This window comes from Anastrepha obliqua, chromosome 3, assembly GCF_027943255.1.
Source record: "Anastrepha obliqua isolate idAnaObli1 chromosome 3, idAnaObli1_1.0, whole genome shotgun sequence".
NCBI lineage: Eukaryota > Metazoa > Arthropoda > Insecta > Diptera > Tephritidae > Anastrepha > Anastrepha obliqua.
This window is the reverse complement of record NC_072894.1, coordinates 136,752,411-136,780,338: the sequence shown is the minus strand read 5'-3', so window position 1 is coordinate 136,780,338 and position 27,928 is coordinate 136,752,411.

Here is a 27,928-nt window from a genome sequence, read left to right as displayed (position 1 = left end):
AATCGACAAGTATGAGTTATAGCTCCCACAAGATGGCCATACAAGCCATAGAAATGCCACAATACTCGATCTTGGGAAGCAAGAATTTAACGACTGGGTCATCTTACGGCATTCAGCAATTGACTGCCGCGATATTGCGAAGATATTTTTGTGATTTTTATGATCGCATGAAGCGCTTCTTCTTCTTCTTATGGAAGGATGGTTGCATAGCGTGAAGCGCTTAGTCTACGCTAATAAGCCAAGTATTTTACGAGCTCGATGCCAACATTTGGAACGCTATTGATGGAATAACGCCGCATATGCTGAATTGGACCTGGACGGTGTTGTCCATTTTGGCTCTTCTATTTATCTGAAACACAAAAACCAAAAAATCATTAATCCTTATGACTATACCTATCTCCCGCTACTAGAATAAAATAAAAAATTAACAAAATGGTGCGATTTTGAATGTCACAGTCTAAAAATCGAGCTTTTTCAGTTTTTTTAATAAAAAGATACGAAATAATTAAAAATAAGTTTATGGGCTGTAGAAGCTATATTATTGAGCATTTCCGCATGAAAATTTTACAGTACATTCTTAAGATACTATACTTTCGAAATATCGAAAAAACAAAAAATCTATTTCTTCAAATTTCTAGACCACCGGGTCCCCTTAAGTAATATTTAAAAATTTAATCAAAAAGGTCAAAAGTATCGAATACCTTTTGAAAAAACATTTCACTAGACTTTAAAAAATACCTGCGATGAACCAAGCTGAAGTACCCTCAGCGGAACTTCCCAGGGCTCTAACTCATACTCTTTGGGTTTATTTGACTTAAAGTCTTAGAAAAATATTTCAAGCATATTGCTATATTATTTATAAGGTAATAAAATAACTCGTTTTTTTTTTAATTTGCAAATCCATGCCTTTAACTTTACAGAAATTGGACATAGACGACCCCCGTACTTATTCCGCATACATTAGAGTGGTTCTAAGGTAAAAAAATTTAAAAACATATATATTTTCGGTTTTGATATTTCTCCGTAATTTTTAATATAACAATTTATAGTAAAGGTCTATAATAAGGGTCTCTAACAAATTCGAACTGATTTATAAAAAAGACAATAATATAATTAAATTCTAATTTTAATTTGAGATTATTTTTAACGAATCTTTATCTACGGCAACTTTCTTTAACAAATAAATATTTAAAATCATCATACAATTTTTTGAAAATGGAAGAAAAAATTATGTTCGTAGTTATAGGCCGATTTCCAAGCTATCAAACATCTCTAAACTGTTTGAATGCACAGTAAAGAGACAACATTTATTTTGCGTTTAAGTTTTTAATTAACTCAAACCAACATTGTTTTGTAACTGGCCGCTATACAGCTACTAATCTTGCTGTTTGTAGCGAATTCTGTGTGTCATCGTTTTCCAAAAGACTTCGACTTGATTGCGTTTACACTGACTTCTCCAAGGCATTTGACAAATTAGTAAACAAGTTGGCTTGCTTGCGCTTTCACTCCACCTTTCTGCAATGGCTTAAGTCATATTTGACGGGCAGACGGTGCGTGGTAATTGATGGATTTTTATTGAACCACTTGTTGCTACGTCAGAGCATCTTAGGGTCACTTCTTATTGTCATTTTTTTTTAATGACATACGCAAATGTTTTATTTTTCAAATTTTTTGCTCTTCGCCGATGATTTAAACATTTTCTCTTCTGTTAAGGACTCAGTGGATGCTCACCTTCAATTCGACTTGAACATTTTTCATTGCTGATTCAAAAACGGTTTTCAATTAACATTTTCGAGGCGTCAGTATATTCTCAACTCAACCCCAATAAATTTAGAATCTCTAAAAATGAGAAGAACAGTCCTTTCGCTTTCGTTTATTTTCAGTGTTGCTAATGCATAGATAGGCACACTGCATTATAAATTTACTGCATTACAAATAGCAGTAATCAGTAAAATTTTACTGATAATGAAGTTTAATTTGCACTACCAGTAAAATTTTACTGATTACTGAAAAAAATTGCAGTAAAAATATTTTTTTACTGATAACTGAAAAAAATTGCAGTAAAAATACTGTTAATATAATTTGATTTGCTATTAGCTATTAGCCTTTCTTAACACAAGCATTTCAAAATTTGCATCGCTGAGTTTTTGCCTTCTGGACCGATTTACAATTCCAGCGATTGAAAACAACCGTTCTACAGGTGCAGATGACGGTAATGGGGTATTATATTTTAAAAATACGTTTTTAATAGCCTGATATTTATTTAGGCAACTTGTTGTTTCTTCTCGTTCGGCCAGGTATAAGAGCGTATCTTGAAGATAATTTTCCTAGTCAGTGGAACCACATTGTATGCTAATATCTATTTAAGTAAATATATGCATAAAACAAATATTTAATTGAAAACCAAGTGTAAAAAGTTTACCATTACTTTCATCCCCGAAGTCAAACAATATTTTTTGAGGTGGTTGATGTAGAATACGAGTTTTGACACAGGCTACTTTTCCATACTTGACCACATAAGTGTTGAACATTTCTTTAACTTCCTCTGCAATTTTTTTCAGTAATCAGTAAAACAATATTTTTACTGCAATTTTTTTCAGTAATCAGTAAAAAAATATTTTACTGCAATTTTTTTTCAGTAACCAGTAAAAAAATATTTTTACTGCAATCTTTTTCAGTAATCAGTAAAAAAATATTTTTACTGCAATTTTTTTTCAGTAATCAGTAAAAAAATATTTTTACTGCAATTTTTTTCAGTGATCAATAAAAAAATATTTTTACTGCAATTTTTTTCAGTAATCAGTAAAAAAATATTTTTACTGCAGTTTTTTTCAGTAATCAGTAAAAAAATATTTTTACTGCAATTTTTTTCAGTAATCAGTAAAAAAATATTTTTAGTGTAATTTTTTTTCAGTAATCAGTAAAAAAATATTTTTACTGCAATTTTTTTCAGTAATCAGTGAAAAAATATTTTTACTGCAATTTTTTTCAGTAATCAGTAAAAAAATATTTTTACTGCAATTTGTTTCAGTAATCAGTTAAAAAATATTTTTACTGCAATTTCTTTCAGTAATCAGTAAAAAAATATTTTTACTGCAAGTTTTTTAGTAATCAGTAAAAAAATATTTTTATGCAATTTTTTTCAGTAATCAGTAAAAAAATATTTTTACTGCAATTTTCTTTCAGTAATCAGTAAAAAAATATTTTTACTGCAATTTGTTTCAGTAATCAGTCAAAAAATATTTTTACTGCAATTTGTTTCAGTAATCAGTCAAAAATTTGCAATTTGTTTCAGTAATCAGTAAAAAAATATTTTTACTGCAAGTTTTTTCAGTAATCAGTAAAAAAATATTTTTATGCAATTTTTTTCAGTAATCAGTAAAAACATATTTTTACTGCAATTTTTTTTCAGCAATCAGTCAAAAAATATTTTTACTGCAATTTTTTTTCAGCAATCAGTCAAAAAATATTTTTAGTGCAATTTTTTTCAGTAATCAGTAAAAAAATATTTTTACTGCAATTTTTTTCAGTTATCAGTAAAAAAATATTTTTACTGGAATTTTTTTCAGTAATCAGTAAAAAAATATTTTTACTGCAATTTCTTTCAGTGATCAGTAAAAAATATTTTTAGTGCAATTTTTTTCAGTAGTCAGTAAAAAACTGTTTTTGCTGCAATTTCTTTCAGTGATCAGTAAAAAAATATTTTTACTGCAATTTTTTTTCAGCAATCAGTCAAAAAATATTTTTACTGGAATTTTTTTCAGTAATCAGTAAAAAAATATTTTTACTGCAATGTTTTTCGGTAATCAGTAAAAAAATATTTTTACTGCAATTTTTTTTCAGTAATCAGTAAAAAAATATTTTTACTGCAATTTTTTTCAGTAATCAGTGAAAAAATATATTTACTGCAATTTTTTTTCAGCAATCAGTGAAAAATTTTTTTACTGCAATTTTTTTCAATAATCAGTAAAAAAATATTTTTACTGCAATTTTTTTTCAGTAATCAGTAAAAAAATATTTGTATCCAATTTTTTTCAGTAATCAGTAAAAAAATAGTTTTACTGGAATTTTTTTCAGTAATCAGTAAAAAACTGTTTTTACTGCAATTTCTTTCAGTGATCAGTAAAAAAATATTTTTACTGCAATTTTTTTCAGTAATCAGTAAAAAAATATTTTTACTGCAATTTTTTTTCAGTAATCAGTAAAAAAATATTTTTACTGCAATCTTTTTCAGTAATCAGTAAAAAAATATTTTTACTGCAATTTTTTTTCAGCAATCAGTCAAAAAATATTTTTACTGGAATTCTTTTCAGTAATCAGTAAAAAAATATTTTTACTGCAATGTTTTTCGGTAATCAGTAAAAAAATATTTTTACTGCAATTTTTTTTCAGTAATCTGTAAAAAAATATTTTTACTGCAATTTTTTTCAGTAATCAGTGAAAAAATATATTTACTGCAATTTTTTTTCAGCAATCAGTGAAAAATTTTTTTACTGCAATTTTTTTCAGTAATCAGTAAAAAAATATTTTTACTGCAATTTTTTTTCAGTAATCAGTAAAAAAATATTTTTACTGTAATTTTTTTCAGTAATCAGTAAAAAAATATTTTTACTGCAATTTTTTTCAGTAATCAGTAAAAAAATACTTTTACTGCAATTTCTTTCAGTGATCAGTAAAAAAATATTTTTAGTGCAATTTTTTTTCAGTAGTCAGTAAAAAAATATTTTTACTGCAATTTCTTTCAGTGATCAGTAAAAAAATATTTTTACTGCAATTTTTTTTCAGTAGTCAGTAAAAAAATATTTTTACTGCAATTTCTTTCAGTGATCAGTAAAAAAATATTTTTACTGCAATTTTTTTCAGTAATCAGTAAAAAAATATTTTTGCTGTAATTTTTTTCAGTAATCAGTAAAAAAATATTTTTACTGCAATTTCTTTCAGTGATCAGTAAAAAAATATTTTTAGTGCAATTTTTTTTCAGTAATCAGTAAAAAAATATTTTTACTGCAATTTTTTTCAGTAATCAGTAAAAAAATATTTTTACTGCAATTTTTTTCAGTAATCAGTAAAAAAAATTTTTACTGCAATTTTTTTCAGTAATCAGTAAAAAAATATTTTTACTGCAATTTTTTTCAGTAATCAGTGAAAAATTTTTTTACTGCAATTTTTTTCAATAATCAGTAAAAAAATATTTTTACTGCAATTTGTTTTCAGTAATCAGTAAAAAAATATTTGTATCCAATTTTTTTCAGTAATCAGTAAAAAAATATTTTTACTGGAATTTTTTTCAGTAATCAGTAAAAAACTGTTTTTACTGCAATTTCTTTCAGTGATCAGTGAAAAAATATTTTTACTGCAATTTTTTTCAGTAATCAGTAAAAAAATATTTTTACTGCAATTTTTTTTCAGTAATCAGTAAAAAAATATTTTTACTGCAATCTTTTTCAGTAATCAGTAAAAAAATATTTTTACTGCAATTTTTTTTCAGCAATCAGTCAAAAAATATTTTTACTGGAATTTTTTTCAGTAATCAGTAAAAAAAAAATTTTTACTGCAATGTTTTTCGGTAATCAGTAAAAAAATATTTTTACTGCAATTTTTTTTCAGTAATCAGTAAAAAAATATTTTTCCTGCAATTTTTTTCAGTAATCAGTGAAAAAATATATTTACTGCAATTTTTTTTCAGCAATCAGTGAAAAATTTTTTTACTGCAATTTTTTTCCGTAATCAGTAAAAAAATATTTTTACTGCAATTTTTTTTCAGTAATCAGTAAAAAAATATTTTTACTGTAATTTTTTTCAGTAATCAGTAAAAAAATATTTTTACTGCAATTTGTTTTCAGTAATCAGTAAAAAAATATTTGTATCCAATTTTTTTCAGTAATCAGTAAAAAAATATTTTTACTGGAATTTTTTTCAGTAATCAGTAAAAAACTGTTTTTACTGCAATTTCTTTCAGTGATCAGTAAAAAAATATTTTTACTGCAATTTTTTTCAGTAATCAGTAAAAAAATATTTTTACTGCAATTTTTTTTCAGTAATCAGTAAAAAAATATTTTTACTGCAATCTTTTTCAGTAATCAGTAAAAAAATATTTTTACTGGAATTTTTTTCAGTAATCAGTAAAAAAAAAATTTTTACTGCAATGTTTTTCGGTAATCAGTAAAAAAATATTTTTACTGCAATTTTTTTTCAGTAATCAGTAAAAAAATATTTTTACTGCAATTTTTTTCAGTAATCAGTGCAAAAATATATTTACTGCAATTTTTTTTCAGCAATCAGTGAAAAATTTTTTACTGGAATTCTTTTCAGTAATCAGTAAAAAAATATTTTTACTGCAATGTTTTTCGGTAATCAGTAAAAAAATAGTTTTACTGCAATTTTTTTTCAGTAATCTGTAAAAAAATATTTTTACTGCAATTTTTTTCAGTAATCAGTAAAAAAATATTTTTACTGCAATTTCTTTCAGTGATCAGTAAAAAAATATTTTTAGTGCAATTTTTTTTCAGTAGTCAGTAAAAAAATATTTTTACTGCAATTTTTTTCAGTAATCAGTAAAAAAATATTTTTACTGCAATTTTTTTCAGTAATCAGTAAAAAAATATTTTTACTGCAATTTTTTTCAGTAATCAGTAAAAAAATATTTCTACTGCAATTTTTTTTCAGTAATCAGTAAAAAAATATTTCTACTGCAATTTTTTTTCAGTAATCAGTAAAAAAATATTTTTGCTGCAATTTTTTTTCAGTAATCAGTAAAAAAATATTTTTACTGCAATTTTTTTCAGTAATCAGTAAAAAAATATTTTTACTGCAATTTTTTTTCAGTAATCAGTAAAAAAATATTTTTACTGCAATTTTGTTCAGTAATCAGTAAAAAAATATTTTTACTGCAATTTTTTTTCAGTAATCAGTAAAAAAACATTTTTACTGCAATTTTTTTCAGTAATCAGTAAAAAAATATTTTTACTGCAATTTTTTTCTGTAATCAGTAAAAAAATATTCTTACTGCAATTTTTTTCAGTAATCAGTAAAAGTTTACTGGTAATGCAAATTAAACTTCATTATCAGTAAAATTTTACTGATTACTGCTGTTTGTAATGCAGTAAATTTATAATGCAGTATGCCCATCTATGAACTGGACCAACCGCATTTAATTGCTAAAAGAATAAATTCATCAATCCATGATTGCTTTTTTAAATAACCAGCTTAAATAAATGTATATACTTTCATTATTTCCACGCACCAACAGCGATAAAAACAAACCAACGGTAAACGTATATCTCCGTTACCTTTATCCTTTGTCAACAAATTATAGAAATGAAGATTAACTTATTGTCCATCCCAAACTAACAAAGCCATAGAGTGTTTAATCTAAGATAGTGGAAGTAATAATTTTTAAAAGAAAATGTTCGTCCGAGAAAAACATTCTTACTACAAAAACAAATAATTGCGCAAGGCCAGTGCACAAACAATGCAATTGAAAAGGAAGATAATGCGAAAGACTTAAACCTTCACGCAGGCAAACAGAGATATCTTTCGGTAAACAAACACATACACTCATACATGCAAGAGTACATACGTAGCCATGTGCATACGCCTTTAAGTATGCTACACGCCAAGCAAAATAGTACATTAACAGATAAAACCACAGCATGATACGGTTGTTGCAGAACGGAGAGCGATGGTATTGTGGCAGCTGACTTTGTCAACAACTTTTTATATACGTGCGAGTATTTTATTTGTTTATTTATTTTATTTTGTTTTTTTCTTAATTTCTTTTATGTTGCTAGTGTGGCTGTTGCTGTCATGAGACATGTGTGTGTATGTGCTTGTGTGCTCTGTTTTCGCACAATTTTTAAATGAATGCTCGTCCGGGCTGAAACAACAAGCACATACACATACATACTTACATGCATACATAGGTGCATACACGTATACAGTCCATAAGTGAACTGGACAGGCAGGACCGCAAGCTGTAGTGAAATGAAAAGAAATGTAATAGAGTGGAAGAGTGGCAGCCAGAAACAGAGCGTAAAGTTAAAGTGAATTGGAGCAAAGTTAAGTAGCGTAGTGTAGTGTGGCGGATCGAATGGAAGAAAATCGGAGTAGGGTAGTTGACCGTATGTAGCAGGAGCAGCAGCATGGCAAATGAACACTTCAAGTGATGGCCTGCAGAGATTTTCGATGAGTTTGCAAAAGAAGCGAAAGCGAAGAGTAAAACAAAGCGCCAGCAACAGCAGAAGTAGCAGGAAGTTGCGAAGGGTATGGTCAAGAAAGCAAATGGGGGGTGGAGAGGAGTAAGATAGGAATGCTCAGCACAGCATTTTGTCTGATTTGATATGATCAGCAGGGTATGAGCGCCACTAAGAAATGCACACATCCACAGACACATACACACTACTGACACTTAAGAATGCAAAAATGGTTGTACAGTCAACAGCGGACATTCAAATGGAGATGACTAAAGAGTTCCACTTTTTTCACTTTTATTTTATTCGAAGATTGCTTCAAATAGGTCGCTGTGACGCACATACCCATGCACGTACGTATACTTGTACATGCTAAGAATTGGCACGCACGCACTATGCGTCAGCCATAGAGTCACCAAGAGTGTCTACTCACGTTCCTCCACACCTACATAGAGGCATACAAAGAAACATACAAACACACATACATATGCACTTCCACTCGCTGGCTGTCAGCCAAGCGCGCGTTGTAGTGGTGTAGGTGCTTGCGCGGTACGTCTGTCAATCAATGGAACGTTGGACGCACTTTACGTGCGTGGCATGCCAACTAAATAGTATGCGTCTGTATGTGTGCGTGTACATATTTTTATGTAATATATGTAGGTGTGTATACATTTGGCTGCCACTACAGCATTTCTTGCATTTTGCAAATGTTGTTATTGTTGTTGTGATGCCGCTGAATTTGTGTCACTGGGATATTGAAGTTTAAGTTGCTGCTGTTGTTTTTGATTGCCCGTAATCCGCACATCTTTTGCGTAGTACTACTCACACATACACACGCATCACATATTATTGCTTGTCCTTGTTTGTCCTCTTCTTCCTCCTTTTCCTTCTTCTTCTTCTTGCTCTGCGGTACTTATTGCCAACATTATCCTCCTTGATTTTATTTCAGCCATTATTGTCTCTGCTGTTTGCTGGTATTTATTGTTGTTTTTGTTATTTTTGTGATTGTTGCTGCATGTGGTCGTTTATTTTGTTGCCAATTGCGTTTTGCTTTGCTTGAGTGCGTTTCGCATCCGTTGCACTATTCCGAATTATGCTTTGCCGTTGTTATTGTTGTGCTCAGCGTTTGCGTCTTCCGCTCCTTGTTCCATTTACGCAACTTTCTTCGCTTAAGTTTTTTGAACTACTCGTATTGGGTTAAGCGTCCTTTCGTGACACTAATTTAATTCTGACTAGGGATGGGTTTTGTTTCTGGGTTTATTGCTGGCGACTTAAAAATTTTGATGATGGTGGAATTAATTTCTTTTTTAGTTTGAAAAATTTTGCACGAATTTTATTTGGTATTGAAAGTTTTAATAATTTAATAAATAAATGAATATTTGGCGTGCACGCTTCTGTTAAGATTTTAGCCGAGCTTCTTCTCTTATTTGTGGCGCGCGTCTTGATGATGTGACCTAAAGTTTTATGCCGACTCTGGCAAAATGGTTCTTTATGAAGACTTTTTTCATGGCAGAAATATACTCGGAGATTTGCCATTGCCTGCAGAGGAGCGACCGCTATTATATAGAAAACACTTTTTTTTATCATTTTTGTGTTTCATGCATGAAGATACGAACCTGCGCCTTCCCGAATGGTAGTCATGTACCAATCCATTCAGCTACTCCGGCCGTTTAAGAATAATAATTTACTTTTTCGAAAAACCGTGGAAAGTTTCCACAGTTAATGAGGTCGAGTGATTGAAATTCTATTGGCGTCCCGCTCGGACTTAGTGGATCAAAATATTAACGTATTTTATTAGCAAGCAAGGTATATTGCGCCGTACCTGACTGCGTTGGTGCGTGACTACCATTCGGAATTCACAGAGAGAACGTCGGTTCGAATCTCGGTGAAAACACCAAAATTAAGGAAAACCTTTTTCTAATAGCGGTCGCCCCTCGGCAGGCAATGGAAAACCTCCGAGTGTATTTCTGCCATGAAAAACCTCTTCATAAAAATATCATTTGTGGAACAACATCAAGACGCACATCACAAATAGGAGTAGGAGCTAGGCCAAACACCCAAAACGGGTATACGCGCCAATTATACATATATATATAAGGTATATTTGAACCTTGAATTCCAATGAAGAATCTCTCGTACCAGCAACTACTGCTTTGGACTAAGCAGTAACGACCTCTCTCGACGAACCAGAATCCCGCTTCACAAGTCTTTCAGCTCGCCCGCCCTATTTTACTTATGGCGCAGAGACGAAGATTCTGGGCAAGATTTTTCGACAATTATGCATTGCCGACGACAAATATAGCAGACGGTGGAAGAGTGAGCTGCCTAAGCCACCGTAAGGCTAGACATAGTGAATCAATTAAAGATCCACTGGCATAGATGGCTAGATCAAGTCGTCCAAGCCAACACAAACGACCCAACTCTGAAAGCATTCAATGCAGTTGCAGAGAAAAAGGAAGACCACCTTTGCGTTGAAATGATCAGGTGGAGAAGGACTTTACTTCATTTGGTGTTTCAAACTTACACCGGCAGGCACGAGAAAAAAACAAAAAGAAGAAAAACTTAAAATAAACAAAAAGGTTCGCTGCATTAATCAAATTCTCAGCTTTGTGGCTAAGACACAACCGCATGAAGCAAATACATTGCATAGACTAACTGAAAATTGCAGCTTAAAAGATCTCTAAATGAATTATTTTTTAATCACTAATTCGTTATTAAGGATTTATTACCGATTCAGGTCACGGCTTCTTTACCTAGGAAACGTTAGTATTTTTATATTACACGGCTAAAGTAAAACACGAGCATAGATCCTTTACATAGGATATGATATGCCTTCATATGTTTGGATACGCAATGACCTTCAAAGAGTCTTACAAAGCTAGAGGCTATAGATTGGGCAGCAGTTTTTAGCTCACGCATACCCATAGTTGGTATTTTTGGTATCTTATAGTTACCATGAAAACCTTTGAAGCTAAAATTCAAAGTTATCCCTAGTAATATAAATACCCTTAGTGAGAGAGTCTTATTACCAAATCAGTTTTGAATTATTTAATTATCTGCCATTCTACATTTTCCATGTCTTTCTGTACACTCCTCTGCAACTAGCTTTTCATCCACCTCATACCTGATACGCAACCATAAAATATAATTTATGAAATTGTCCATTTATTACCTAACATAAATTTAGGCGCATATACAAACTATTAAGCTAGCTTTTTCTCAGTAATATTATGCACATATATAAGACTGATAATTAGGTTATTAGAAACCACAACAGCTGCAAACAATTTCACACCGAAACTGACACTAAACTCCAAGGATTTTAAAGTAGTGAAAATATAATTAATATGAAGGGCAGAGTTTGAGTGAGGTAGCATTTGCATAACTGTCAGGCAGTCGACTAGCTGTGCGTATATGTGAAAGTTTATCGCAATATAATAATTTAAAAATACTCGAATTTAAATGAAGTCATGCTTGTATGAAGTGCGAGTCAAATTTAGTGGTGGTGGTGGTGGTGAAGAAAGTTTTTGACTGCTTAGGCCGCAAGCTTCACTGAGGAGCTTTAGCAGTGGGACTGACAACTTTATGATATTTTCATTAATTTACGCCTCAAGTGGCACTATTGAGAAACGCATGCACACACATACTCATAAGCCAACACATACGTGTTTATAGTAAACTTGCGCGCTAATTAATAGCGACACATGAAATCCCATTGCATCAAGTTGAGCCTACGAGCAAGGGAAGGGTTTCAAAAAAAAAAAAGTGGGCTTTAATGAATGAATAAAGTTTGGCAAATGTTTTGATATATCAGCCATGATAGAAGGTCGCCGAAAGAGATGCAATGTTCGTTGAGCGAAAGTCTTACTTATTAGAAAAAAAATACGCTTAAAGGGTTAAGAGAGAGTGTTGTAAACAATATTGGCAATTGCTGCCGAAAGTTAAAGTCACGAGCTTGAAAATATACAGCAAAAATAAAGTATTCTTTAATTGATTTATTGTTGGCGCTTAAGGGCTTAAGAGAGAGTTTTCTAAGCAATATTGGCAATTGCTGCCGAAAGTTAAAGTTTTAAATAAGGCATTCTGTAATTGATTTCTTTTTGGCGCTTAAGGGGTTAAAACACAGTTTTGCTTAGAAATATGCAACAACAAAAAAAAGATGTATTATATTTTCTTTCCTTTTGGCTCTTGAGGGGTTAAGAGAGAGGTTTGTGAGCAATATTGACAATTGCTAGCAAAAATTAAAGCCACGGGCTTAAAAATGTGCTAAAATATATTAAATATTTTAATGGCTTTTCGTTTCACTTAATATTGCAGCGCGTAAAAATATATTAGTAGAAGTTCAAAAATATTCACAGTTCTCTGATGGGTGCGTGCCGTGGTCTTCCACTTTTCTCATGCCAACTTTTTAACTTTTATATAAAGCTTGGAAAGTTACCTCAAGTGCAAATAAATGAATCATCGAATAATTTGTTCTTCTCATCTCTTTAATATTAACTGCATACTTCTGACAACATTCAGGCGCAGCTGCGTTAAATTTTGTTTGCAATGCCGCTCTACTATTGCAATTTATTGCCCATGAATTATATCACTACTTAAATGAGTTTCTATAACCACATCTTGTGCTCTTTGCTTCGATTAAAAAAACAAACACACTCTTCATGTCACCCCCATTGAACCACCCTTAATTGTCTTTGCTCGGCACACGTTACCACGTCCTCCCAGGAAATGAATTGCACAATTACATTGACATTGATTTTAGTGACTGTAGGTTATATTTGAAGTTGCGCGAGAAGCGCCTCTAAGTATGCAGCAAATCAAATTTTCAAATAATTGCGCGTTTCATTCGCATTGAAGTTATAATTTATTGCCGTACGGTAATTGCTTTTGACTACCTTTGCTGGCGTGTAAGTACTTGCTACATTTTCCAGCAATTTTATTATATTCCGTTTTGGAATTCCACCTAAGCTTTATTTGATTTTGTTTTTTTATCACATAATTTTTGTTCTCGTATTTTAATAACATGTCTCATTACGCTCAGCACGGTTGTGTGTGTATACAGGTGGTGCTAAAGCTAGAGCTGCCCCTCTTCTTTTGCCGCTGCTGGTAAAGCGAAGGAATACCTTGCCTATCGCTGGTGGGTAACCAACACCATTCGACTTTCATGCCCAAGTAGCAAAGTAACCCTTCTCTTCTAGAGAAATGAATCACAGAGAAAGGAATCACAAGTTTAGCCAATGATACCTTATGATTGATTTCCAAGCAGGAATTGAGGCACATCTTCCTGTTTGAGAAACGGAAAGTGCTTCTTCTCATTGAAATATCACTAGCGGCGGGCTTCTTCCCTTTTTAATACTAATGGCTAAGGTTCTCAACAGTTAACTAAAAAAATAATACGTCAAGTGTAGCCTACCCTCCCTTACGGCTGATTCTCATGCAGAAAAGGAAGTACATTTGACTCTTTTTCTAACACTCTTAATCTGTGAAAGACCGAAACTGTTCCAATCATTTTGAAAGTTTTCGACTCTCTACTGTCTGCGAATTGCCTTCCTTTGTTAATAGACATAATCAGTTTAGCACGCATCATCTATTGCTCTAACTGCTGAAGTGAAGGTGTACATTCCCATTTCCATTCATTCTCGGATTTTTTGAAATGATATGCATTTCCAATATTTGGAAGGCCGCTGCTCTGCCCCCAACTTTGATTGGCAAAGCACCTTGCCCACCAAAATTTCTTGACGAACTTTAACCCATATGAAAAAGTGCCAGCCGCGTAAAAAGATAACTCACCTTTGATTCGCAACTGGGCTTCTTTTGTCATGTGGATGTTTGTGGGAAGGAAGGTATTTTTGTTTTTTTTACTACTGAAAATCCCTTGAAGCAAGCCGCCGCCGGAATGAAGTAGAGGGAAATGTACGATGAGAGAGAAATGTACAAGCAGCGAAATTATGAAAGGAGAATTAAATTTGAAAAAGCTAAAAAGCACCGGGAGAGTGGTAACTCCTAAAACCCTCAGGCTATAAAGCCCATTTTATCGAAGCTCTGGAAAGCTGATTCAATTCAAGAATCCTGCATAACTGATCTCGATTATTGGCTCTATTCCCTGTGTGATGACCGCTGATCTGCAGTTGGTCAATTTCTCGGCAATTTCGTTTCCTTGAACACCGAGGTTTTCTGGAACCAATATGAATACAAACTTATTCCGTCCTGAAACAGTATTAAGCTTCTTCTTACATTATTGAACAATCTTTGACATTTGCTATGCGTTCTCCAGGGCCTTCAGTGCAGCCTGAATGTTACTAAAGACTCCATATCCTCTCAATTTTCCATTTTTCTATTTTCAGAATGGCAAAAATTTCTTTTTAAAATTTCTTAAAAAAATAACTTTTTAAAATATTTCAATTCAAAAGATTACTCTTTTAAACATTCAATATCTATTATCTACAATTTTGTCTAACCTCTTATGAAAAACCTCAACTAAGCCACCATTTGACGTAGATTTTACTGCGCGCGCCTCTTTAATGCTTCCTTTTCCCTTGTTTTTTAACATCCCACTCTCCCACATTTCGCGCTTGTAACTTTATACTGGGTGCTGTATGTCTCTTATGAAATTAGTGCACCAAAGTACCTGAAAGTGTGCAATAATTCTTTATGCTCAAATGCACACTCTGTCACACACCTGCTGCTCTGATATGCCAATCAGTAGCCTGTAATTTAGCACTTTAATCACCCATTTGCAATTTCATCTGGTTAATGTTCATAAATATTTGCAGTTCATATCAAATTTTTATGTGAACCATTACTCGTTGGCGGTGTCGGAGTATAAATAAATAAATATGCGCATTATTTTTACTGCAAAATCACCTTTGTGTAATGTGCGCGGCTTAGGTTGTATATGACGCAGAGTAAAGTCACACTTCCATATAGTGAATGTGGGCGAGATTAAAAAATTGGGTTGTTATGTAAGAAATATGGGTTGTTCATCAACTCAGGTAATTGAAGGAACCAGTAAATTTTGAACATCCTTTTGAACTTCTTCCAAATTTCACTCAACACAATGGGCATCCACAAAGAATGTGCTCTGAATTTGCAGAGTTCATTTCACAGAATCGGCAGATGATGGTCGAATTCTGTGTGATATCTCAGGCTACAGTGGTCTATGAAGTAACCAGCTAAAATTCTTATGTGTCCGCTGCTGAGCGAAAGTAGCTTATCAGAAATTCCTCTGTCTGGTGTTATGAATTTTTTAACTTGTCACTGATCGTTAGAATCAGTGTTCAACGAACTTCTCTTCCCACTTCGTCAGAAATTCGTCAATGTGGCCATTTGAAAGTCCACAGAAGGTCAATATTATATTTAACTTTTATTTAGTTTCAGGAATTTATGACTGCCAGTCACCTTTGGAAGAAATGAATTTTACTATTCAGCGGAGGTATCTTCGTGCTTCGTTGCCTTTTCATGCAGATAATTCTGGAACGATCAGAAAATAAGTCAATTTTTCTCTCATGTCCTTGCTCATATTTGCGAAGTGAAAGCTTTGAATTTTCTGTTACCGTTTAAATTCAACCCCTCACGATTAGTTATAATAACTTCACTTAATTAAGCTCTCTGTTAGTCTAAAAACAGATCTTGAGTCTATATAAATATATCTCTGCTATCCCTTTTCGGACTACGGACTACGAGCAACCTGATTTTGAAGGAACATCAGGTCATCGACATCGTTTAGGATTTGTTTTGATGACATATTTTAGCGTTAAAATTAAAATGAAAACTTCCAAAAGTGCTATACAAGGGTTGCCTTCTATATTGTGCGCCTTTGCAATACTACCAATTATGAGCTGTAATTTTATAGTTATATATATAGCAAAGTTAAAGAATTTTGACATAAGCTAACTAATAATGATTTCATTTACGAGTTTAACTTTTATTTGATATAATTAATTCTTCAAATATTGCGTGCTACGATTTATTATGAATTTCGACGTAGACTATCGAGACACGAGTGCATTGACGAAATTCTTTCGACTTTTGGCATTGAATAACCGCACTTAACCACTGTGAAATGCTGTTATAACGAGGTTCAACATGACTATCGATTCTGGCACGATGAGTTTCGTTTAGGCCATCCAAACATGATTGTAGTTCCAGAAACGGTCGATGCTGTTCCTAAATTGATAACGAAAGATTATCATCTGACATATCGGGAGAAAGAGTCTAATGATGCGATTTTAACCCATTTTCGGCAGCTGGTCGATTTTTCGACCACCAACTTCGGACTCCAATATCTCAGAAACTAAATATAAATTTATTGATCAGTTTTCACAAGTTTTAAATTTGGAATTTAGTTAATTTCCAGAGCATAATTTTTTAAGAAAAAAAGGTTCAGGGCAGATTTTTGTAAAAGAATGAAATTATCACTATTTTTAAGTGTTTTTTGTGCAGATGAAAAAATAATGAAAAACCAAAAAAAACAAATAATTGTTACTAATTTATTGTGAAGAGAAAAGATGGAATTAAGAGAATCAAAAAAGTAACATACCGATATTGCAATAATTTTTACTGTTTCATGGACGTAAACTTTAGTGGTCGAAAAATCGACCGCTGGCCAGGAACTGTCATGTAGGATAGAACAAAATCTAGCAATGGTTATTTTTATTGAAAGAGATGGAAGTGATTATCCTTGTGGTATAGGAAAGGTACTACCCCTGCAGGGAAAATCACTACTAGTGAATCAAAATTCTAGTTCAGCACTAGTACCTTACCTCCAAAATCGAACCTGTCCTATATTGGATGGTACGGGACTATAGAAAATACCTACAAATCGAACTAGTTCTCATTCGTCTAATGTCGAACTAGGGCGGAACTATCCTAAAAGGGATGCAGCGGTGGAATGTTGGCATTCCGCTAAGATTTTTAGTTCTAGAGTTTTTCGCTTGAGTAAATCGGATTTTACCCGTCCCATATGGCGAAAACCCAGAGATTTTCAATACACAAGGACCCCAATAAATGTGGAAGCAATCAAATTGGAAGAAATGTTTTCTGAAATTGGTAAGCAATCAATCCTTTTTGTATACGTATATAGGTATAATTGCACCATTTTGTAGGTTTAAAATCCCCCTATGATCTCTTTACATTGTTTTTTGATAATAATATTATCACAAATATTACACTTTCACAAATGAGTATGCAAACCAGCACAATGCTCCAATTAACATCACGCCAATCGAAATACGTAGGTTTATTGGAATATTGTACCTATCGGGGTACCATACTTTGCCACACATTGACCACTACTGGTCTGTTCGACCGGACATGGGAGTTCCAATTGTGAAGCAGGCTATGAGTCGTAATTGGTTTAAAAAAATTAAGCAGTTTTTCCATCTCGCTGACAACACGAATTTAAACGCAGCAGACCGTTTTGCGAAGGTTCGTCCTATTACTGACGCTCTCAACAAAAAGTTTATGCAGTTTGGAGTCTTTAGCCATAATCTCACTATAGACGAACATAAGATTCCATACTTTGGACGCCACTCCTGCAAAATGTTTATCAAGGGAAAGCCAATCCGGTTTGGGTTTAAAACATGGTGCTTATGCTCTGAAAGTGGGTAATAATTTTATAGTTCATTGTACGGGGGAGCAGCAACCCCTCACGATAAATCTATTGGTCTAGGCGCACAAACAGTCTTAGACTTGCTTACCAACGTATCTGACCCTGAGTGCCACATCATTTTCTTTGATAATTTTTTTCTTTTCATACTATCTAATGTGGCTTCTGAACGAACGTCGATTTTTTGCAACTGGTACTATACGCGAAAATAGAATGGGCAATTCTCCTTTGAGAAATTTAAAAAAAGAAATACGAGGAACATTTGACCAACTACTTGATCATCAGCAAGAAATATTTACTGTTCGGTGGAATGATAATGCTGTAGTCAATGTTATAACTAATAACTCCACAGTCAATCAAATTACTAAAAGATATTGTTGGAGGAAAAAACAAATTATCACTATCCCGCAGTCAAAAGTTCTTCAAGAGTATAATCATGGCAAGGGTGGTGTGGATCTCCATGATAATGCGGTGGCAAATTATAGAATATGTATGAGAGGAAAAAAATGGTGGTGGCCAATATAGACAAATGCTCTTGGTAACGCAATGGTCAATGAATGGAAACTTTATTGTATGATGGCAAAAATTCAAAAGATAAAACCACTGTCACAAATTGATTTTCGTTCCAAAGTCACAACAGAATTATTGAATTACGACAAGGACGAGGACAAGTATGAACACAAACATGGAGATGAAGGTCCATCGAACCTTCCTCGGATCAATGAAAGGGCACACGCCGTCATGAGAAGCATTGAAAACAAATTTTGGCGGTGTAAATTTTGCAAGAAACATACTATTTTTACTTGCAAAAAATGTAATATTCATTTACATACAAAATGTTTTGATGATTATCAGAAAAATTTGTAAGCTGACTTTTCTATCCATAAAACAAGAAAAAAATATTTGTATTTGAAATAAAATGAAATAAATTGACTTCGTGTGCTAAATTTTTTTCAAAAATGTTGAATTTTTTTTTAATATATTTGACGGTTTTTTGCCAGCGGTCGATTTTTCGACCAGTCCATATCTAAAACACCGATGGTCAGAATTTTTTTTTTTTAATTTTTCTTGATTATGGTCCTATAAGCACTGACTAAAAAGGAAATGGAAAAATTATGTCGAATTCTTGTAGCGGCCGAAGATGGGTTAATGGGACCAGCATACATTTAATATTGCATAAACAAATTTTGACTATTGTCCAAAAAAGAACTCGTGTGGGGATTGGTGTAAAGAAATGTTGAAGGAAACTTAGTGGCGGTGGTTCAAAGAACTTATATGACATTTAAAGGGGTGACGAATCTTGGATCTATGCAAAACAGCAATCGACACTGTGGATGTTCAAGAAGAGTTTAATCCCACAAAAGTTGTTTACGGAAGAAGCGCCGCAAAGCAAGTGGCCGTCAGTTTTTTCGGAATGTCGCCGGTCACAACTGTCGGTCATGTCGCAACTCTACCACTTATGAAACTTAAAACAATAAATTTTGAGTGGCACACAACCATTTCTTTGCCAGAAGTTTTAGGAAAAATAAAAATTAAAAACCAACCACTAAAGACTACTGATTCTTCACCAAGACATTGAGAGCCCTCACGTATCAGTTTCCACAAGCGAGTTTTCGAATACTCAAAATATCGAATTGATAGGTTTTTTTCCTACAGCCCTGATTTGGCACCCAAATATTTCGTTTTGTTCCCGACGTCAAAATTAAAATGCGAGGTTAACATTTTTCAATGCCAGAAGAAGCTTTAAATAGCTTTTTTTAGAGGTAGCCGTTTCTGAGTGGTATAAGTGCTTTGAAAATTGATTCATGCCAATGCAGAAGTGTATTGAGTTCCAAGGAAAATATGTTGAAAAGCAATAAACCCATTTTCATTATCATTTTATTTTATTCTAATTTCTCAACGATCGTATTTGAATTATTTAAATTAATTTTTATCCCGTTCTGAAGCATTTTGTACTGAGGTCAGTGCAAAACTTCCCTTCGAAAATGCTTGAATACGACATTCGACATTCATCGTTGAATCCGACATTCAACGCCATCATCCCCAAAATCGTTGCATTCTTGTGTAGTTGTAGAGAGTTCCATGAATTCCAAAAATTATTAAAAATTAACGCCAGATTAAACTTGCGCTTATTTTGATAAAATTAAATAAGTGAGGTTACTAAAATTTTTTATAAAGTTTGAAATTTTTATTTATATGCGCTTGATTAAAGTATGAATTAAAACAAAACTTAAATGACAAAAATATTGTAGGAGAATTTTTGGAAACAAAATTTTTCATAAAAAAAATGTTAAGCTTTTATTAAATGAGGAAAATGCATAAGACCGCCAGTAAAAGAATACTAAAATTCAACTCGATTTTTTAGCCGCTTCAAACTTGCGTTTTGTTATAACAAAATTCAATGGGCTGTAAACTGCATAGTCAAAATTTTTCTAGAAATTCTGTTTTTAAATTTAAAATTTTTGATAAAAATTTGTTGATTTTGAAATTTAGACATGCTATAGTTATTAAACGCAGTGTTTAAAATAACAAATCTTCTTCTTCTTCTGGATTTGCGTGATAACCGCTTACGCGATTTTAGCCGTAGCCGTTGGATCTTTATGCGCTGCGCAATGTCTATGTCGTCGTAAAGCTCCTACAGCTCATAACAAATCAGAGCTCGAAAATCAAGCTGTTGTTAGGTGAATTATCATAAACTTTTGGTTTTTTATATAGCTAAGTTTCCCGCTATTGGAATACCATTTCCTTAAAATTAAAAACAAAATTAAATCTTCACAAAAGATTTTTAGTAAAACATAGTTTTCTAGTTAGGCTTCAATATCAAATGTTCCGAAGCGCTACTCTTCTAATGCTCGTGACTATATCGCGACCTATCAAAATCTTGCCATAATAGAATCCAAATCTATGCCGCTATTGAACTTAGGGTACCAAGCATAGCTGAGCATACAACGAATAAGATTTTGAAAGTTTCATATGTTGAACTGTCTTAACCGATACTAGTACTAGAGACCTTTCTGATTTATGTATAATACCTCAGGAAATGCAGTTGTAATGCCCTGGGTAATATTTATTGTGAGCGAACATTTTGAGCAATTAAAACAACTTAGTTCTTTATCGATATTTATTTTAATTGTCTATTATTCCTGTCCTCTTCTTCCCAAGTAAACATAAGATAAATTTATTGCATATTTTAAGGCGATATGAATAAATACACACGAAACGTGTAGTTCCTTTGTTATTTTATTTTACTTTTTAAGTAACTCGTATATCTGAATAAGAATATTTGCTAGTTATGTTCGTTTTCGCTGTGAAATTAAAGGATTTAAAGTGATTCCTTTAACTGCGCGCGAGGAAAAGACCAATAAAATGAAGTAAGTCGAAAAACATCAGCCAAAGCGCATTTTATTGTTATTTTTACTATCAGCTCAGGCTAAATCCTATGCGCACGCAATAATGTCTGAGTGTATGTTTTACACGCTTCGTCTTATGTTTCTTCGAGTTGCTCTTTTATTTTATTTTTTTTTTTTTTTATTTTCCCTCTTCTTCGAGCTCGTTAGCTTATTTAGAGCCGTCTTTGTTATTGTTATGTTTTGTTTTAATTTTCTCTTTTTTACTTTGCATTCGGTGTGCACATCACTTTGACAGTTTTATGTACACAAAAGCCGCTAAGCGCGAGCTTATATATACTCATGCATACATACACACATACACACACAAATACACAAATGCGAACTAAGCTGGCACATACTTTTACGTATTAACTAACGGTATTTGTTTACGCACCAAACAGCGTGCGACACCAAACTACTCGCCTTCGCAAATTTGTGGCAATCAACTGTTGCTCCTTAGCGCACAGGAGAGAACTTACGCACACACATATACAAAGGCCATATATGACAAAAAATGTTATGCAGATACTCAAATTTCTTAATGTTACTCAAGCGGGTAGAGGACTACAATTTAAGGGTAGTTTCAGAAAAAAGTGGCCTCTACCGGTTGGCTGTGTTCTCAGTAAAATATCAGCTGACATCTCTGTGATACAAAAAGTACATAGAACGAGCAAATTCAAGACAATTTCGAGATAATAAGCACAACTTTATATCATTTGGTCACATGCGAGATTCCTGTCTGCCAAAAATCAGTGTTTTGGGATAAGTCTCGTATGTATAATCCCGCTTAATTCAACGCATACCTCAAGCGAAGGGAAGGAAACCGCAACAGAATTGCTATCCATATGACAGTGATAGAATTCGTGCCCCCAACTAATACCAAATCAATATTAAAAATCTGCGCATTAACTTTAAAATCAAGGTAGGCAAAGAAGGTGAAGAAGAAGAAATGAGAAAATGACGCGAATAACACAGCCACTCTTCTCCAAACGACAACCTTCACCAACTATCCTAGACTACTTATTCGAAACAGTCGGTTTACCAGGGTGAAGCCGTGCTAGTTGGGATAAAAAAATAACTTAGAAGTAATCGAAAAAGGTCTACAAGAATAATTGCTAATATCACTCTTATTTCCGATTTCAAAAATTGGTGTAATAAAAACCAATTTCCACTCATCAATAAAATTAGCTGCTATTAGTGACCAGTTGAAGATCATCTAGAGAGGGTAGGAAAACGAAAAACCATTTTTAAATAGATACCATCGACATCTGCTCGTGAAGAGTTCTTTAGTTTAGCAATACCTGTGACTACATCATCCGAAGATAAAAAGACAGACAGACTGCAGTGGAGTACTCAGTAATGTAACCAGAATGTCTTGAGTTTATATTCGGCCAAAGCCTATCAAACTACAGAGTCCGGCACTCGAAGTGTAACTAACTTCAGAACGCTCGCACGTTCATCAGTTGTCTGTTAATTGGCTAAATTGGTTCAGAGTATTGTCTACCAATATTGGTATAAGCGCGCGGAATCATTTTGCCGAGAGTAAGCACGAAAAAGGAAAATCAGTAATGGATTTCAAACGTGTGGTTGCATTATATTTGTCTGTAAAATCACAACCAGTGATTGTTCGTGAGCTCGAACACCTTAAAGTAAATAAAGTTTTTGCTTATCGCACCATTACTCGTCACAGTGATACTGGTAGCATCGCGACACGTCATTGAGGTGGTCACCAAAAGACTGCAACGTTACGTGAAAAGGTTCAAAAAGTGAAGAAGCGACTTGAGCAAAATCCCGGACGAAGTGCCAATCAAATGGCGAAAGAACTGAAAATATCTGACCGTAATATCCGCCGCTTACTAAAATGATCTCAAAACCAAGCCTTACAAGATCCAAAAGGCGCATGATCTCACACCAAAGCAGCAACAAGCCAGACTTGAGAGAGCAAAGGAAGCAATTCGTAAACTCTCAAAACGATAGGGGTTATTTGACCGACCGTTCATACAAGAATTTAAATCATCGATTGGCCACCAGAAGGCAGCACCCGCCACAGGTAATGATTTGGGCCACTGTAACCGAGTCTGACGTCAAGGTAAATGCGAAATGTTTTCGGAAAAGTATTCTGGAGGTTGCTTTGAAGCCGTGGGCAGACAAACATTTCGGCGGCAGACCATTGACGTTTCAAAAGGCCTCGGCAACGTCTCACAAAGTTCGAGTGCACCAAGAACGACTAAAAAACAACGTTCCGAACTTCATAACGTCCACACAATGGCTCTCAAATTTACCCGACGCGAATCCGATGGATTATTCTCTTTTGGTAATTTTGGACAGCAAAGTGCGAACTAAAAGATTCACCAGTCTTGAGGAGCTGAAAAAAACCATTGCCCGCGAGTGGGCCACAAATACCTGCAAGTCACATTCGGGCAGCTGGCGATTCGTTTCTGGACCGTCTCAAGGTCAAAGTCAAAACAAGAGGTGGTTATATCGAGCAAAGGTAAACTGCTTCTTAATTTTGTAATATTTTCATATATTTTTTACTTTGAATTGAATAAAAGTAATTTTCCAAGCTAAATTTATGGCCTTTTTAATTGGTTACACATCGAGTGCCGAACCCCTAGCCAGGGAGTATTTAATGCTATACAAAAAAAAAGAAGATAATTTAGTTATATTTTTCTATAGTTAATTTTCTGGTTGTGCCTTTGTAAGAGCAATAGTAAATTCTAATAAATTCTTCCAACCGAAACTTATTGACTTTATCGTTAAGCAATTGTATGTTTATACATATACCGTTATTTTAAGTATTTATGTTAATAGTTGAATGCATGGCATGAGTAGATAATGCCCTACATATCTTAAGGCGCTGTGGTTGGAATTTCGAAAATAGCAGTAATTGCTTTGATGTCACCGCAAAAACTTTAAAGCCACACACACTCACTTCACGTACGCTAATCTTCCACCCTTGGCACCTAACGCATTCTCCTCCTTAACATATCGATGAATAAGCAGCATTCAAGTTGGCATAGTCTACATGCAGGCGCCCAACCATACTTATTCATCATAAGAGGAAAGAAAAACATTCATGTCTAACAACAATAACAACAACAAAAAAGGAATAAGTTGACAGCGAAATTGGAGTAAAAAAGATTCTTATATACACACACGCACACACGCATACACCCAATAACAGACAATCGGACATAATCAGACATAATCAGCTACACAAATTATTATAGTAATGGGTATTTATTCCTTTTATTATAATTCTGTTTGCGCAAATACATACAAACACAGCTGTCTGTTGGTTACTTAGCAGTGTTGCCACTTATTTATAACTAAATAATGAATTCGCAATTGGGAAGAGTTTGAAAATTTGCTCAAACGCTGAACCCTTCTACCCACCACTTACACATAGCTGCAGAGATCCCACTTTGGTCGCTTGTCCACCCCGCTGCTTTGCACTCCCGCCTGACTGCCTGCTGGTTGCTTGTCAGCGCAATCATTTTGTCATTAATACATACATACATACACACGCATACATACATATATTTGTCTGCCGTGCTCCGGTTTCTTATACTCATACTCGTCTGCCTGTCGCTATTTGCCACAATTTCACTTTTTTGTCACATTTTATTTCTTTATTATTTTTGTATTTCTTCTATTTTTTTGTTTCTGCAATGGCGCCTGTTGTTATGTTATGTATTTTTTCTGTTTTAGCTTCTCTGAATTTGTGTCCGTTTAATGCAGCCATGTGGAAAAAAATTGCAATAATAATCGAATCGTTTGTGTCATTCGCCCACAATATTTACCCTCGCTCCTCCTCACTCTACTCACAAACTTACTGCCACCCTTTATCTGTCATCTTTACCTCATTTCTCCAGGCTTTTCGTTCAACTGTCCAATTTGTCCAACACCGGGTTCTCATTTGTTTTGGTTTTTCCTTCAAAAATTTTTCATGCCCCATCCATTCAGCCAGTTTTTTTGTTTTTTTTTTTGGGGGTTTTTCACTTTTTTCCTTGTTGTGCTTTTTACCCGTTTCTGTCGGCGCTCATTTGTTTCTTTGTTTACATAAGTATGTATGTCTGTATATTATTTATGTGTCAGTTCTTCACTCAGTCCCGCTCAATTTAGTTTCGCTGTTCGCTGCTGGACGTTTACTATCTGTCGCCGTTGTTGTCATCTTCTCCTTCGTCGAGGCGCTGGCGCACGCTATTCATTTGTTTCACTTATTTGCTCAACTGTCATTCACATGTCCAGCTCTTTTCCTGTTCTTCAAGCGCATATTGATTTTTTTCTTTGTGCCCTCTAAACTAACGAAATGCCTGCGCAAGCCTTGAATGCCCATATGGAAATTTCGTTATACTCGGAGTAAATTTGGCGAAGATCCGAAAAAAAATTGAAATATCGGCGGTCAGACTTATTTGGTGATTTATTCCTAATATTTCGGCAATGAAAAATGATATTATTTTGAAGTATCCAGGTTACTTTTTGCAAGATCAAGCAGCCGGTTCACAGTGGTCCAAAATCAAAAAAAGTACCTATATAAATCAAGGCCAAGACAAGTAAAAAGTCGTTAGCTATAATAGAAATATGATAAATGTACGTCCAAAGTTGAAAAAGTCTGACTAGAAAAGTCTGGCCAGATCCGGGTGCTCAACGGAGAATTAAATTTTTTAGAAAAAAGTAAAAAAATTCAAAAATTCTCATCAAAATTCATGTTTCTTAATCAGAATTCTTGGAACATTCGAGTATACAGATTTAGAGCCAAAGGAACTTTAAAATAGCTACAAATTTGCGTTGATTTTTCACAATTTTTATGCTGTCGGTGTTGGTTGTAATCTTCCAAAAACAAAAACCACCTCTTGCTTACACAGTTTTATATAGGGTGGGCCATGTAAAATTTGCTTTTTGAATCGGCTATAAAAAAACTAATCAATATTTTTTTAAACTTTTATTTATTTTGAAGATTGAAGATTGTCCTTTATGAATGAGAAATAATATCGTGCAAATGACTGCCACGACTGGCTTTACAGTGGGGCATTCGAGCAACCCAATTTTTAAGCACATTTTCGATTGCTTGGGCTCCAATTTTATGAATGGCATCTTCGATTTCGTGTTTTAAAGCATCTATCGTCTCTAGATAGTTCGTTAGTTAGATTTTTTAAAAGTTTTCAAAGATTTTGATTGAAAAGTTTGAAATTTTGATGGAGTTGGATGCGCTACAAAAGTGTTTACTCAGATTTTTGATGGACATTTTCTGATTTTTTTTAATTTGCTAATTTTTTTCTAAACATTTCGATTAAAAAGTTTGAAATCTTGATGAAAATTTCTCCAGCATTTTCTTCATTTTTTTTCAAAGATTTTGATTCTTTGAAAATTTGATGAACGTTCTCAAAATTTTTTCTTAAATTTTTTCTAAAGATTTTGAAAAAAGTTTGAAATTTTGATGGAAATTTTCTGAACTTTCTCTTAAATTTTTTAAATAATTTCTAAAAATTTTGATTAAAACGTGTGAAATTTTTATGAAAATTTTCCGAACTTTTATTTTAATTTCTTAAATGTTTTCTAAAAATTTCGATTAAAAAGTAGGACATTGTGATAGAAATTTTTGAAACTTTTTCTTCAATCTTTTAATTTTTTCCTAAAAATTCTTATTAAAATTTTGAAATTTTAATGAAAATTTAGAAACTTTTCCATAAATTTATAATTTTTTCTAAAATTCATAAAGTTGATGTAAATTGTTGATGAAAATTTTTGAAACGTATTCCTTTTTTTTTAATTTTTTCTAGAGGCCTCGAGAACGAGCTATATTTTCGTCAAAAATTATTAAATAAAAATAAAAAACAAATAAGTTTTGAAAAAATGTCCATAAGCTCAAATTATGCAGCAATCTTTATATGCTTCCAAGTGTAGGGGTTGCAATTAGTAGACCTGCAATTTAAAGTTCCTTGGGTACTCAAGCAACAACCAAGCCCATTTTTCGACGTGTAAAAAATTATTACCTTTGCATACATAACTCCTAATACGTTTACGTGATAGGCTCTTATTTTCATTTTATTTACCTTATATTTTATTTCCTTTTATTGCATTTTTCTTTTATTTAATTTTTCTTTGCGTTTTTTTGCCTTTTTTTGCACGCTCGTCAACATCACAATATGCTCCCACATAACATCTTCCGGCGGCACCTCCTATCAATCGTAGGCAACCAAACAACAATAACAACTACAATCCATAGCAACAGCATCGCTAAGCACCAACACCAACAGCGCCACAAGTAAGTATGTAAGCCGGCTGTCTATCTCGCATTTGCTTTACTACCACCACCTTTCCCCCTGCGCTGCATATCCCACATTCTACATATTTCAGTTATGGGCCCGCCTGAGCACCTACTCAACGTTTTATTTGCTTTTCCCACATTTCATGCAAAATAAAAGCAAAACCCCACAAAAATATCCAAGAAGCTCGAGCCAAACAGCGAGACAAGTGTGTGTGAGTGTGTGTATGTATGTACAAGTAGGTAAGTAGCGATGCTTTAGCAGGCGCGTTACTCGGTGCCGACTGCTAGGCAACCTAAAGTGCCAGCCTCCCTCCGGTGGTTGCCTACAGAGCGCCGTCGCGTACTCTTTGCCTACCGCCGACTTGCTCCCTTTCTACTCAGCCTGCTGCTGCTGGATGCCCGACCGCACCGTTTGCTCGTTCGTTGCCTGCCAAGTCGCTTGGTTGATTGTTTGTGGTGAAAATTATCTGGG